Source organism: Monodelphis domestica, chromosome 2, assembly GCF_027887165.1.
Source record: "Monodelphis domestica isolate mMonDom1 chromosome 2, mMonDom1.pri, whole genome shotgun sequence".
NCBI lineage: Eukaryota > Metazoa > Chordata > Mammalia > Didelphimorphia > Didelphidae > Monodelphis > Monodelphis domestica.
In genome coordinates, this window is record NC_077228.1 from 247,302,016 (window position 1) to 247,314,861 (window position 12,846).

The following is a 12,846-nucleotide window of genomic DNA, read 5'->3' on the forward strand; positions in this document are numbered from 1 at the left end:
ACATCGAGGAATCAATCCTCCCTGGGAACCAATGCCCAACTGGGAAACACTCCCCATTTCGATGTGAGAACGCGCCAGGATCAGAAATGGGAGGACCTGTACTCCACGCCTACTTCAGACGGCTGGCTTTCTGGGAGAAAAATCCTCGCTACGGGAGGACCGCTACGCCACGCGTCCTTACGACGATCATAGGGGAGAAAACTCCTTGCTACGCAATGAAAGCGTCTTCCGGTGTGGAGTGGAAATGTACACATTTCGGCCAAAAAGGGACTGTCGCGAATTTGGCTTTCTCGCGATGCGCCCAGCAAAACATTGGTTTGGCTTTCTTTTCTGGCCCCTTTGCTCCCTCACGGTTCTCATTCCTCTTCGAAAGTGGAAGAGCGTGTCTCTCTCGAGTTAGAAGGGCATTGAGGATTACAAATTGATCATGTGAAATGACCAGTGGGGAGACTGGTCTCCCAATGATCCTCAAGGGGGATTGTAAATCTGAAATTGCTCAGACTTGTGAATGTGAAAAATGTCCACATCGAGGAATCAATCCTCCCTGGGAACCAATGCCCTACTGGGAAACACTCCCCATTTCGATGTGAGAACGCGCCAGGATCAGAAATGGGAGGACCTCTACTCCACGCGTACTTCAGACGGCTGGCTTTCGGGGAGAAAAATCCTCGCTACGGGAGGACCGCTACGCCACGCGTCCTTACGACGATCATAGGGGAGAAAACTCCTTGCTACGCAATGAAAGCGTCTTCCGGTGTGGAGTGGAAATGTACACATTTCGGCCAAAAAGGGACTGTCGCGAATTTGGCTTTCTCGCGATGCGCCCAGCAAAACATTGGTTTGGCTTTCTTTTCTGGCCCCTTTGCTCCCTCACGGTTCTCATTCCTCTTCGAAAGTGGAAGAGCGTGTCTCTCTCGAGTTAGAAGGGCATTGAGGATTACAAATTGATCATGTGAAATGACCAGTGGGGAGACTGGTCTCCCAATGATCCTCAAGGGGGATTGTAAATCTGAAATTGCTCAGACTTGTGAATGTGAAAAATGTCCACATCGAGGAATCAATCCTCCCTGGGAACCAATGCCCTACTGGGAAACACTCCCCATTTCGATGTGAGAACGCGCCAGGATCAGAAATGGGAGGCCCTCTACTCCACGCGTACTTCAGACGGCTGGCTTTCGGGGAGAAAAATCCTCGCTACGGGAGGACCGCTACGCCACGCGTCCTTACGACGATCATAGGGGAGAAAACTCCTTGCTACGCAATGAAAGCGTCTTCCGGTGTGGAGTGGAAATGTACACATTTCGGCCAAAAAGGGACTGTCGCGAATTTGGCTTTCTCGCGATGCGCCCAGCAAAACATTGGTTTGGCTTTCTTTTCTGGCCCCTTTGCTCCCTCACGGTTCTCATTCCTCTTCGAAAGTGGAAGAGCGTGTCTGTCTCGAGTTAGAAGGGCATTGAGGATTACAAATTGATCATGTGAAATGACCAGTGGGGAGACTGGTCTCCCAATGATCCTCAAGGGGGATTGTAAATCTGAAATTGCTCAGACTTGTGAATGTGAAAAATGTCCACATCGAGGAATCAATCCTCCCTGGGAACCAATGCCCTACTGGGAAACACTCCCCATTTCGATGTGAGAACGCGCCAGGATCAGAAATGGGAGGACCTGTACTCCACGCGTACTTCAGACGGCTGGCTTTCGGGGAGAAAAATCCTCGCTACGGGAGGACCGCTACGCCACGCGTCCTTACGACGATCATAGGGGAGAAAACTCCTTGCTACGCAATGAAAGCGTCTTCCGGTGTGGAGTGGAAATGTACACATTTCGGCCAAAAAGGGACTGTCGCGAATTTGGCTTTCTCGCGATGCGCCCAGCAAAACATTGGTTTGGCTTTCTTTTCTGGCCGCTTTGCTCCCTCACGGTTCTCATTCCTCTTCGAAAGTGGAAGAGCGTGTCTCTCTCGAGTTAGAAGGGCATTGAGGATTACAAATTGATCATGTGAAATGACCAGTGGGGAGACTGGTCTCCCAATGATCCTCAAGGGGGATTGTAAATCTGAAATTGCTCAGACTTGTGAATGTGAAAAATGTCCACATCGAGGAATCAATCCTCCCTGGGAACCAATGCCCTACTGGGAAACACTCCCCATTTCGATGTGAGAACGCGCCAGGATCAGAAATGGGAGGCCCTCTACTCCACGCGTACTTCAGACGGCTGGCTTTCGGGGAGAAAAATCCTCGCTACGGGATGACCGCTACGCCACGCGTCCTTACGACGATCATAGGGGAGAAAACTCCTTGCTACGCAATGAAAGCGTCTTCCGGTGTGGAGTGGAAATGTACACATTTCGGCCAAAAAGGGACTGTCGCGAATTTGGCTTTCTCGCGATGCGCCCAGCAAAACATTGGTTTGGCTTTCTTTTCTGGCCGCTTTGCTCCCTCACGGTTCTCATTCCTCTTCGAAAGTGGAAGAGCGTGTCTCTCTCGAGTTAGAAGGGCATTGAGGATTACAAATTGATCATGTGAAATGACCAGTGGGGAGACTGGTCTCCCAATGATCCTCAAGGGGGATTGTAAATCTGAAATTGCTCAGACTTGTGAATGTGAAAAATGTCCACATCGAGGAATCAATCCTCCCTGGGAACCAATGCCCTACTGGGAAACACTCCTCATTTCGATGTGAGAACGCGCCAGGATCAGAAATGGGAGGCCCTCTACTCCACACGTACTTCAGACGGCTGGCTTTCGGGGAGAAAAATCCTCGCTACGGGAGGACCGCTACGCCACGCGTCCTTACGACGATCATAGGGGAGAAAACTCCTTGCTACGCAATGAAAGCGTCTTCCGGTGTGGAGTGGAAATGTACACATTTCGGCCAAAAAGGGACTGTCGCGAATTTGGCTTTCTCGCGATGCGCCCAGCAAAACATTGGTTTGGCTTTCTTTTCTGGCCCCTTTGCTCCCTCACGGTTCTCATTCCTCTTCGAAAGTGGAAGAGCGTGTCTCTCTCGAGTTAGAAGGGCATTGAGGATTACAAATTGATCATGTGAAATGACCAGTGGTGAGACTGGTCTCCCAATGATCCTCAAGGGGGATTGTAAATCTGAAATTGCTCAGACTTGTGAATGTGAAAAATGTCCACATCGAGGAATCAATCCTCCCTGGGAACCAATGCCCTACTGGGAAACACTCCCCATTTCGATGTGAGAACGCGCCAGGATCAGAAATGGGAGGCCCTCTACTCCACGCGTACTTCAGACGGCTGGCTTTCGGGGAGAAAAATCCTCGCTACGGGAGGACCGCTACGCCACGCGTCCTTACGACGATCATAGGGGAGAAAACTCCTTGCTACGCAATGAAAGCGTCTTCCGGTGTGGAGTGGAAATGTACACATTTCGGCCAAAAAGGGACTGTCGCGAATTTGGCTTTCTCGCGATGAGCCCAGCAAAACATTGGTTTGGCTTTCTTTTCTGGCCGCTTTGCTCCCTCACGGTTCTCATTCCTCTTCGAAAGTGGAAGAGCGTGTCTCTCTCGAGTTAGAAGGGCATTGAGGATTACAAATTGATCATGTGAAATGACCAGTGGGGAGACTGGTCTCCCAATGATCCTCAAGGGGGATTGTAAATCTGAAATTGCTCAGACTTGTGAATGTGAAAAATGTCCACATCGAGGAATCAATCCTCCCTGGGAACCAATGCCCTACTGGGAAACACTCCCCATTTCGATGTGAGAACGCGCCAGGATCAGAAATGGGAGGCCCTCTACTCCACGCGTACTTCAGACGGCTGGCTTTCGGGGAGAAAAATCCTCGCTACGGGAGGACCGCTACGCCACGCGTCCTTACGACGATCATAGGGGAGAAAACTCCTTGCTACGCAATGAAAGCGTCTTCCGGTGTGAGTGGAAATGTACACATTTCGGCCAAAAAGGGACTGTCGCGAATTTGGCTTTCTCGCGATGCGCCCAGCAAAACATTGGTTTGGCTTTCTTTTCTGGCCGCTTTGCTCCCTCACGGTTCTCATTCCTCTTCGAAAGTGGAAGAGCGTGTCTCTCTCGAGTTAGAAGGGCATTGAGGATTACAAATTGATCATGTGAAATGACCAGTGGGGAGACTGGTCTCCCAATGATCCTCAAGGGGGATTGTAAATCTGAAATTGCTCAGACTTGTGAATGTGAAAAATGTCCACATCGAGGAATCAATCCTCCCTGGGAACCAATGCCCTACTGGGAAACACTCCCCATTTCGATGTGAGAACGCGCCAGGATCAGAAATGGGAGGCCCTCTACTTCACGCGTACTTCAGACGGCTGGCTTTCGGGGAGAAAAATCCTCGCTACGGGAGGACCGCTACGCCACGCGTCCTTACGACGATCATAGGGGAGAAAACTCCTTGCTACGCAATGAAAGCGTCTTCCGGTGTGGAGTGGAAATGTACACATTTCGGCCAAAAAGGGACTGTCGCGAATTTGGCTTTCTCGCGATGCGCCCAGCAAAACATTGGTTTGGCTTTCTTTTCTGGCCGCTTTGCTCCCTCACGGTTCTCATTCCTCTTCGAAAGTGGAAGAGCGTGTCTCTCTCGAGTTAGAAGGGCATTGAGGATTACAAATTGATCATGTGAAATGACCAGTGGGGAGACTGGTCTCCCAATGATCCTCAAGGGGGATTGTAAATCTGAAATTGCTCAGACTTGTGAATGTGAAAAATGTCCACATCGAGGAATCAATCCTCCCTGGGAACCAATGCCCTACTGGGAAACACTCCCCATTTCGATGTGAGAACGCGCCAGGATCAGAAATGGGAGGCCCTCTACTCCACGCGTACTTCAGACGGCTGGCTTTCGGGGAGAAAAATCCTCGCTACGGGAGGACCGCTACGCCACGCGTCCTTACGACGATCATAGGGGAGAAAACTCCTTGCTACGCAATGAAAGCGTCTTCCGGTGTGGAGTGGAAATGTACACATTTCGGCCAAAAAGGGACTGTCGCGAATTTGGCTTTCTCGCGATGCGCCCAGCAAAACATTGGTTTGGCTTTCTTTTCTGGCCGCTTTGCTCCCTCACGGTTCTCATTCCTCTTCGAAAGTGGAAGAGCGTGTCTCTCTCGAGTTAGAAGGGCATTGAGGATTACAAATTGATCATGTGAAATGACCAGTGGGGAGACTGGTCTCCCAATGATCCTCAAGGGGGATTGTAAATCTGAAATTGCTCAGACTTGTGAATGTGAAAAATGTCCACATCGAGGAATCAATCCTCCCTGGGAACCAATGCCCTACTGGGAAACACTCCCCATTTCGATGTGAGAACGCGCCAGGATCAGAAATGGGAGGCCCTCTACTTCACGCGTACTTCAGACGGCTGGCTTTCGGGGAGAAAAATCCTCGCTACGGGAGGACCGCTACGCCACGCGTCCTTACGACGATCATAGGGGAGAAAACTCCTTGCTACGCAATGAAAGCGTCTTCCGGTGTGGAGTGGAAATGTACACATTTTGGCCAAAAAGGGACTGTCGCGAATTTGGCTTTCTCGCGATGCGCCCAGCAAAACATTGGTTTGGCTTTCTTTTCTGGCCGCTTTGCTCCCTCACGGTTCTCATTCCTCTTCGAAAGTGGAAGAGCGTGTCTCTCTCGAGTTAGAAGGGCATTGAGGATTACAAATTGATCATGTGAAATGACCAGTGGGGAGACTGGTCTCCCAATGATCCTCAAGGGGGATTGTAAATCTGAAATTGCTCAGACTTGTGAATGTGAAAAATGTCCACATCGAGGAATCAATCCTCCCTGGGAACCAATGCCCTACTGGGAAACACTCCCCATTTCGATGTGAGAACGCGCCAGGATCAGAAATGGGAGGACCTCTACTCCACGCGTACTTCAGACGGCTGGCTTTCGGGGAGAAAAATCCTCGCTACGGGAGGACCGCTACGCCACGCGTCCTTACGACGATCATAGGGGAGAAAACTCCTTGCTACGCAATGAAAGCGTCTTCCGGTGTGGAGTGGAAATGTACACATTTCGGCCAAAAAGGGACTGTCGCGAATTTGGCTTTCTCGCGATGCGCCCAGCAAAACATTGGTTTGGCTTTCTTTTCTGGCCGCTTTGCTCCCTCACGGTTCTCATTCCTCTTCGAAAGTGGAAGAGCGTGTCTCTCTCGAGTTAGAAGGGCATTGAGGATTACAAATTGATCATGTGAAATGACCAGTGGGGAGACTGGTCTCCCAATGATCCTCAAGGGGGATTGTAAATCTGAAATTGCTCAGACTTGTGAATGTGAAAAATGTCCACATCGAGGAATCAATCCTCCCTGGGAACCAATGCTCAACTGGGAAACACTCCCCATTTCGATGTGAGAACGCGCCAGGATCAGAAATGGGAGGACCTGTACTCCACGCCTACTTCAGACGGCTGGCTTTCTGGGAGAAAAATCCTCGCTACGGGAGGACCGCTACGCCACGCGTCCTTACGACGATCATAGGGGAGAAAACTCCTTGCTACGCAATGAAAGCGTCTTCCGGTGTGGAGTGGAAATGTACACATTTTGGCCAAAAAGGGACTGTCGCGAATTTGGCTTTCTCGCGATGCGCCCAGCAAAACATTGGTTTGGCTTTCTTTTCTGGCCGCTTTGCTCCCTCACGGTTCTCATTCCTCTTCGAAAGTGGAAGAGCGTGTCTCTCTCGAGTTAGAAGGGCATTGAGGATTACAAATTGATCATGTGAAATGACCAGTGGGGAGACTGGTCTCCCAATGATCCTCAAGGGGGATTGTAAATCTGAAATTGCTCAGACTTGTGAATGTGAAAAATGTCCACATCGAGGAATCAATCCTCCCTGGGAACCAATGCCCTACTGGGAAACACTCCCCATTTCGATGTGAGAACGCGCCAGGATCAGAAATGGGAGGACCTCTACTCCACGCGTACTTCAGACGGCTGGCTTTCGGGGAGAAAAATCCTCGCTACGGGAGGACCGCTACGCCACGCGTCCTTACGACGATCATAGGGGAGAAAACTCCTTGCTACGCAATGAAAGCGTCTTCCGGTGTGGAGTGGAAATGTACACATTTCGGCCAAAAAGGGACTGTCGCGAATTTGGCTTTCTCGCGATGCGCCCAGCAAAACATTGGTTTGGCTTTCTTTTCTGGCCGCTTTGCTCCCTCACGGTTCTCATTCCTCTTCGAAAGTGGAAGAGCGTGTCTCTCTCGAGTTAGAAGGGCATTGAGGATTACAAATTGATCATGTGAAATGACCAGTGGGGAGACTGGTCTCCCAATGATCCTCAAGGGGGATTGTAAATCTGAAATTGCTCAGACTTGTGAATGTGAAAAATGTCCACATGGAGGAATCAATCCTCCCTGGGAACCAATGCCCTACTGGGAAACACTCCCCATTTCGATGTGAGAACGCGCCAGGATCAGAAATGGGAGGCCCTCTACTCCACGCGTACTTCAGACGGCTGGCTTTCGGGGAGAAAAATCCTCGCTACGGGAGGACCGCTACGCCACGCGTCCTTACGACGATCATAGGGGAGAAAACTCCTTGCTACGCAATGAAAGCGTCTTCCGGTGTGGAGTGGAAATGTACACATTTCGGCCAAAAAGGGACTGTCGCGAATTTGGCTTTCTCGCGATGCGCCCAGCAAAACATTGGTTTGGCTTTCTTTTCTGGCCGCTTTGCTCCCTCACGGTTCTCATTCCTCTTCGAAAGTGGAAGAGCGTGTCTCTCTCGAGTTAGAAGGGCATTGAGGATTACAAATTGATCATGTGAAATGACCAGTGGGGAGACTGGTCTCCCAATGATCCTCAAGGGGGATTGTAAATCTGAAATTGCTCAGACTTGTGAATGTGAAAAATGTCCACATCGAGGAATCAATCCTCCCTGGGAACCAATGCCCTACTGGGAAACACTCCCCATTTCGATGTGAGAACGCGCCAGGATCAGAAATGGGAGGACCTCTACTCCACGCGTACTTCAGACGGCTGGCTTTCGGGGAGAAAAATCCTCGCTACGGGAGGACCGCTACGCCACGCGTCCTTACGACGATCATAGGGGAGAAAACTCCTTGCTACGCAATGAAAGCGTCTTCCGGTGTGGAGTGGAAATGTACACATTTCGGCCAAAAAGGGACTGTCGCGAATTTGGCTTTCTCGCGATGCGCCCAGCAAAACATTGGTTTGGCTTTCTTTTCTGGCCGCTTTGCTCCCTCACGGTTCTCATTCCTCTTCGAAAGTGGAAGAGCGTGTCTGTCTCGAGTTAGAAGGGCATTGAGGATTACAAATTGATCATGTGAAATGACCAGTGGGGAGACTGGTCTCCCAATGATCCTCAAGGGGGATTGTAAATCTGAAATTGCTCAGACTTGTGAATGTGAAAAATGTCCACATCGAGGAATCAATCCTCCCTGGGAACCAATGCCCTACTGGGAAACACTCCCCATTTCGATGTGAGAACGCGCCAGGATCAGAAATGGGAGGCCCTCTACTCCACGCGTACTTCAGACGGCTGGCTTTCGGGGAGAAAAATCCTCGCTACGGGAGGACCGCTACGCCACGCGTCCTTACGACGATCATAGGGGAGAAAACTCCTTGCTACGCAATGAAAGCGTCTTCCGGTGTGGAGTGGAAATGTACACATTTCGGCCAAAAAGGGACTGTCGCGAATTTGGCTTTCTCGCGATGCGCCCAGCAAAACATTGGTTTGGCTTTCTTTTCTGGCCGCTTTGCTCCCTCACGGTTCTCATTCCTCTTCGAAAGTGGAAGAGCGTGTCTCTCTCGAGTTAGAAGGGCATTGAGGATTACAAATTGATCATGTGAAATGACCAGTGGGGAGACTGGTCTCCCAATGATCCTCAAGGGGGATTGTAAATCTGAAATTGCTCAGACTTGTGAATGTGAAAAATGTCCACATCGAGGAATCAATCCTCCCTGGGAACCAATGCCCTACTGGGAAACACTCCCCATTTCGATGTGAGAACGCGCCAGGATCAGAAATGGGAGGCCCTCTACTCCACGCGTACTTCAGACGGCTGGCTTTCGGGGAGAAAAATCCTCGCTACGGGAGGACCGCTACGCCACGCGTCCTTACGACGATCATAGGGGAGAAAACTCCTTGCTACGCAATGAAAGCGTCTTCCGGTGTGGAGTGGAAATGTACACATTTCGGCCAAAAAGGGACTGTCGCGAATTTGGCTTTCTCGCGATGCGCCCAGCAAAACATTGGTTTGGCTTTCTTTTCTGGCCGCTTTGCTCCCTCACGGTTCTCATTCCTCTTCGAAAGTGGAAGAGCGTGTCTCTCTCGAGTTAGAAGGGCATTGAGGATTACAAATTGATCATGTGAAATGACCAGAGGGGAGACTGGTCTCCCAATGATCCTCAAGGGGGATTGTAAATCTGAAATTGCTCAGACTTGTGAATGTGAAAAATGTCCACATCGAGGAATCAATCCTCCCTGGGAACCAATGCCCTACTGGGAAACACTCCCCATTTCGATGTGAGAACGCGCCAGGATCAGAAATGGGAGGCCCTCTACTCCACGCGTACTTCAGACGGCTGGCTTTCGGGGAGAAAAATCCTCGCTACGGGAGGACCGCTACGCCACGCGTCCTTACGACGATCATAGGGGAGAAAACTCCTTGCTACGCAATGAAAGCGTCTTCCGGTGTGGAGTGGAAATGTACACATTTCGGCCAAAAAGGGACTGTCGCGAATTTGGCTTTCTCGCGATGCGCCCAGCAAAACATTGGTTTGGCTTTCTTTTCTGGCCGCTTTGCTCCCTCACGGTTCTCATTCCTCTTCGAAAGTGGAAGAGCGTGTCTCTCTCGAGTTAGAAGGGCATTGAGGATTACAAATTGATCATGTGAAATGACCAGAGGGGAGACTGGTCTCCCAATGATCCTCAAGGGGGATTGTAAATCTGAAATTGCTCAGACTTGTGAATGTGAAAAATGTCCACATCGAGGAATCAATCCTCCCTGGGAACCAATGCCCTACTGGGAAACACTCCCCATTTCGATGTGAGAACGCGCCAGGATCAGAAATGGGAGGCCCTCTACTCCACGCGTACTTCAGACGGCTGGCTTTCGGGGAGAAAAATCCTCGCTACGGGAGGACCGCTACGCCACGCGTCCTTACGACGATCATAGGGGAGAAAACTCCTTGCTACGCAATGAAAGCGTCTTCCGGTGTGGAGTGGAAATGTACACATTTCGGCCAAAAAGGGACTGTCGCGAATTTGGCTTTCTCGCGATGCGCCCAGCAAAACATTGGTTTGGCTTTCTTTTCTGGCCGCTTTGCTCCCTCACGGTTCTCATTCCTCTTCGAAAGTAGAAGAGCGTGTCTCTCTCGAGTTAGAAGGGCATTGAGGATTACAAATTGATCATGTGAAATGACCAGTGGGGAGACTGGTCTCCCAATGATCCTCAAGGGGGATTGTAAATCTGAAATTGCTCAGACTTGTGAATGTGAAAAATGTCCACATCGAGGAATCAATCCTCCCTGGGAACCAATGCCCTACTGGGAAACACTCCCCATTTCGATGTGAGAACGCGCCAGGATCAGAAATGGGAGGACCTCTTTTCCACGCGTACTTCAGACGGCTGGCTTTCGGGGAGAAAAATCCTTGCTACGGGAGGACCGCTACGCCACGCGTCCTTACGACGATCATAGGGGAGAAAACTCCTTGCTACGCAATGAAAGCGTCTTCCGGTGTGGAGTGGAAATGTACACATTTCCGCCAAAAAGGGACTGTCGCGAATTTGGCTTTCTCGCGATGCGCCCAGCAAAACATTGGTTTGGCTTTCTTTTCTGGCCGCTTTGCTCCCTCACGGTTCTCATTCCTCTTCGAAAGTGGAAGAGCGTGTCTCTCTCGAGTTAGAAGGGCATTGAGGATTACAAATTGATCATGTGAAATGACCAGTGGGGAGACTGGTCTCCCAATGATCCTCAAGGGGGATTGTAAATCTGAAATTGCTCAGACTTGTGAATGTGAAAAATGTCCACATCGAGGAATCAATCCTCCCTGGGAACCAATGCCCTACTGGGAAACACTCCCCATTTCGATGTGAGAACGCGCCAGGATCAGAAATGGGAGGACCTCTACTCCACGCGTACTTCAGACGGCTGGCTTTCGGGGAGAAAAATCCTCGCTACGGGAGGACCGCTACGCCACGCGTCCTTACGACGATCATAGGGGAGAAAACTCCTTGCTACGCAATGAAAGCGTCTTCCGGTGTGGAGTGGAAATGTACACATTTCGGCCAAAAAGGGACTGTCGCGAATTTGGCTTTCTCGCGATGCGCCCAGCAAAACATTGGTTTGGCTTTCTTTTCTGGCCGCTTTGCTCCCTCACGGTTCTCATTCCTCTTCGAAAGTGGAAGAGCGTGTCTGTCTCGAGTTAGAAGGGCATTGAGGATTACAAATTGATCATGTGAAATGACCAGTGGGGAGACTGGTCTCCCAATGATCCTCAAGGGGGATTGTAAATCTGAAATTGCTCAGACTTGTGAATGTGAAAAATGTCCACATCGAGGAATCAATCCTCCCTGGGAACCAATGCCCTACTGGGAAACACTCCCCATTTCGATGTGAGAACGCACCAGGATCAGAAATGGGAGGCCCTCTACTCCACGCGTACTTCAGACGGCTGGCTTTCGGGGAGAAAAATCCTCGCTATGGGAGGACCGCTACGCCACGCGTCCTTACGACGATCATAGGGGAGAAAACTCCTTGCTACGCAATGAAAGCGTCTTCCGGTGTGGAGTGGAAATGTACACATTTCGGCCAAAAAGGGACTGTCGCGAATTTGGCTTTCTCGCGATGCGCCCAGCAAAACATTGGTTTGGCTTTCTTTTCTGGCCCCTTTGCTCCCTCACGGTTCTCATTCCTCTTCGAAAGTGGAAGAGCGTGTCTCTCTCGAGTTAGAAGGGCATTGAGGATTACAAATTGATCATGTGAAATGACCAGTGGGGAGACTGGTCTCCCAATGATCCTCAAGGGGGATTGTAAATCTGAAATTGCTCAGACTTGTGAATGTGAAAAATGTCCACATCGAGGAATCAATCCTCCCTGGGAACCAATGCCCTACTGGGAAACACTCCCCATTTCGATGTGAGAACGCGCCAGGATCAGAAATGGGAGGACCTCTACTCCACGCGTACTTCAGACGGCTGGCTTTCGGGGAGAAAAATCCTCGCTACGGGAGGACCGCTACGCCACGCGTCCTTACGACGATCATAGGGGAGAAAACTCCTTGCTACGCAATGAAAGCGTCTTCCGGTGTGGAGTGGAAATGTACACATTTCGGCCAAAAAGGGACTTTCGCGAATTTGGCTTTCTCGCGATGCGCCCAGCAAAACATTGGTTTGGCTTTCTTTTCTGGCCGCTTTGCTCCCTCACGGTTCTCATTCCTCTTCGAAAGTGGAAGAGCGTGTCTCTCTCGAGTTAGAAGGGCATTGAGGATTACAAATTGATCATGTGAAATGACCAGTGGGGAGACTGGTCTCCCAATGATCCTCAAGGGGGATTGTAAATCTGAAATTGCTCAGACTTGTGAATGTGAAAAATGTCCACATGGAGGAATCAATCCTCCCTGGGAACCAATGCCCTACTGGGAAACACTCCCCATTTCGATGTGAGAACGCGCCAGGATCAGAAATGGGAGGCCCTCTACTCCACGCGTACTTCAGACGGCTGGCTTTCGGGGAGAAAAATCCTCGCTACGGGAGGACCGCTACGCCACGCGTCCTTACGACGATCATAGGGGAGAAAACTCCTTGCTACGCAATGAAAGCGTCTTCCGGTGTGGAGTGGAAATGTACACATTTCGGCCAAAAAGGGACTGTCGCGAATTTGGCTTTCTCGCG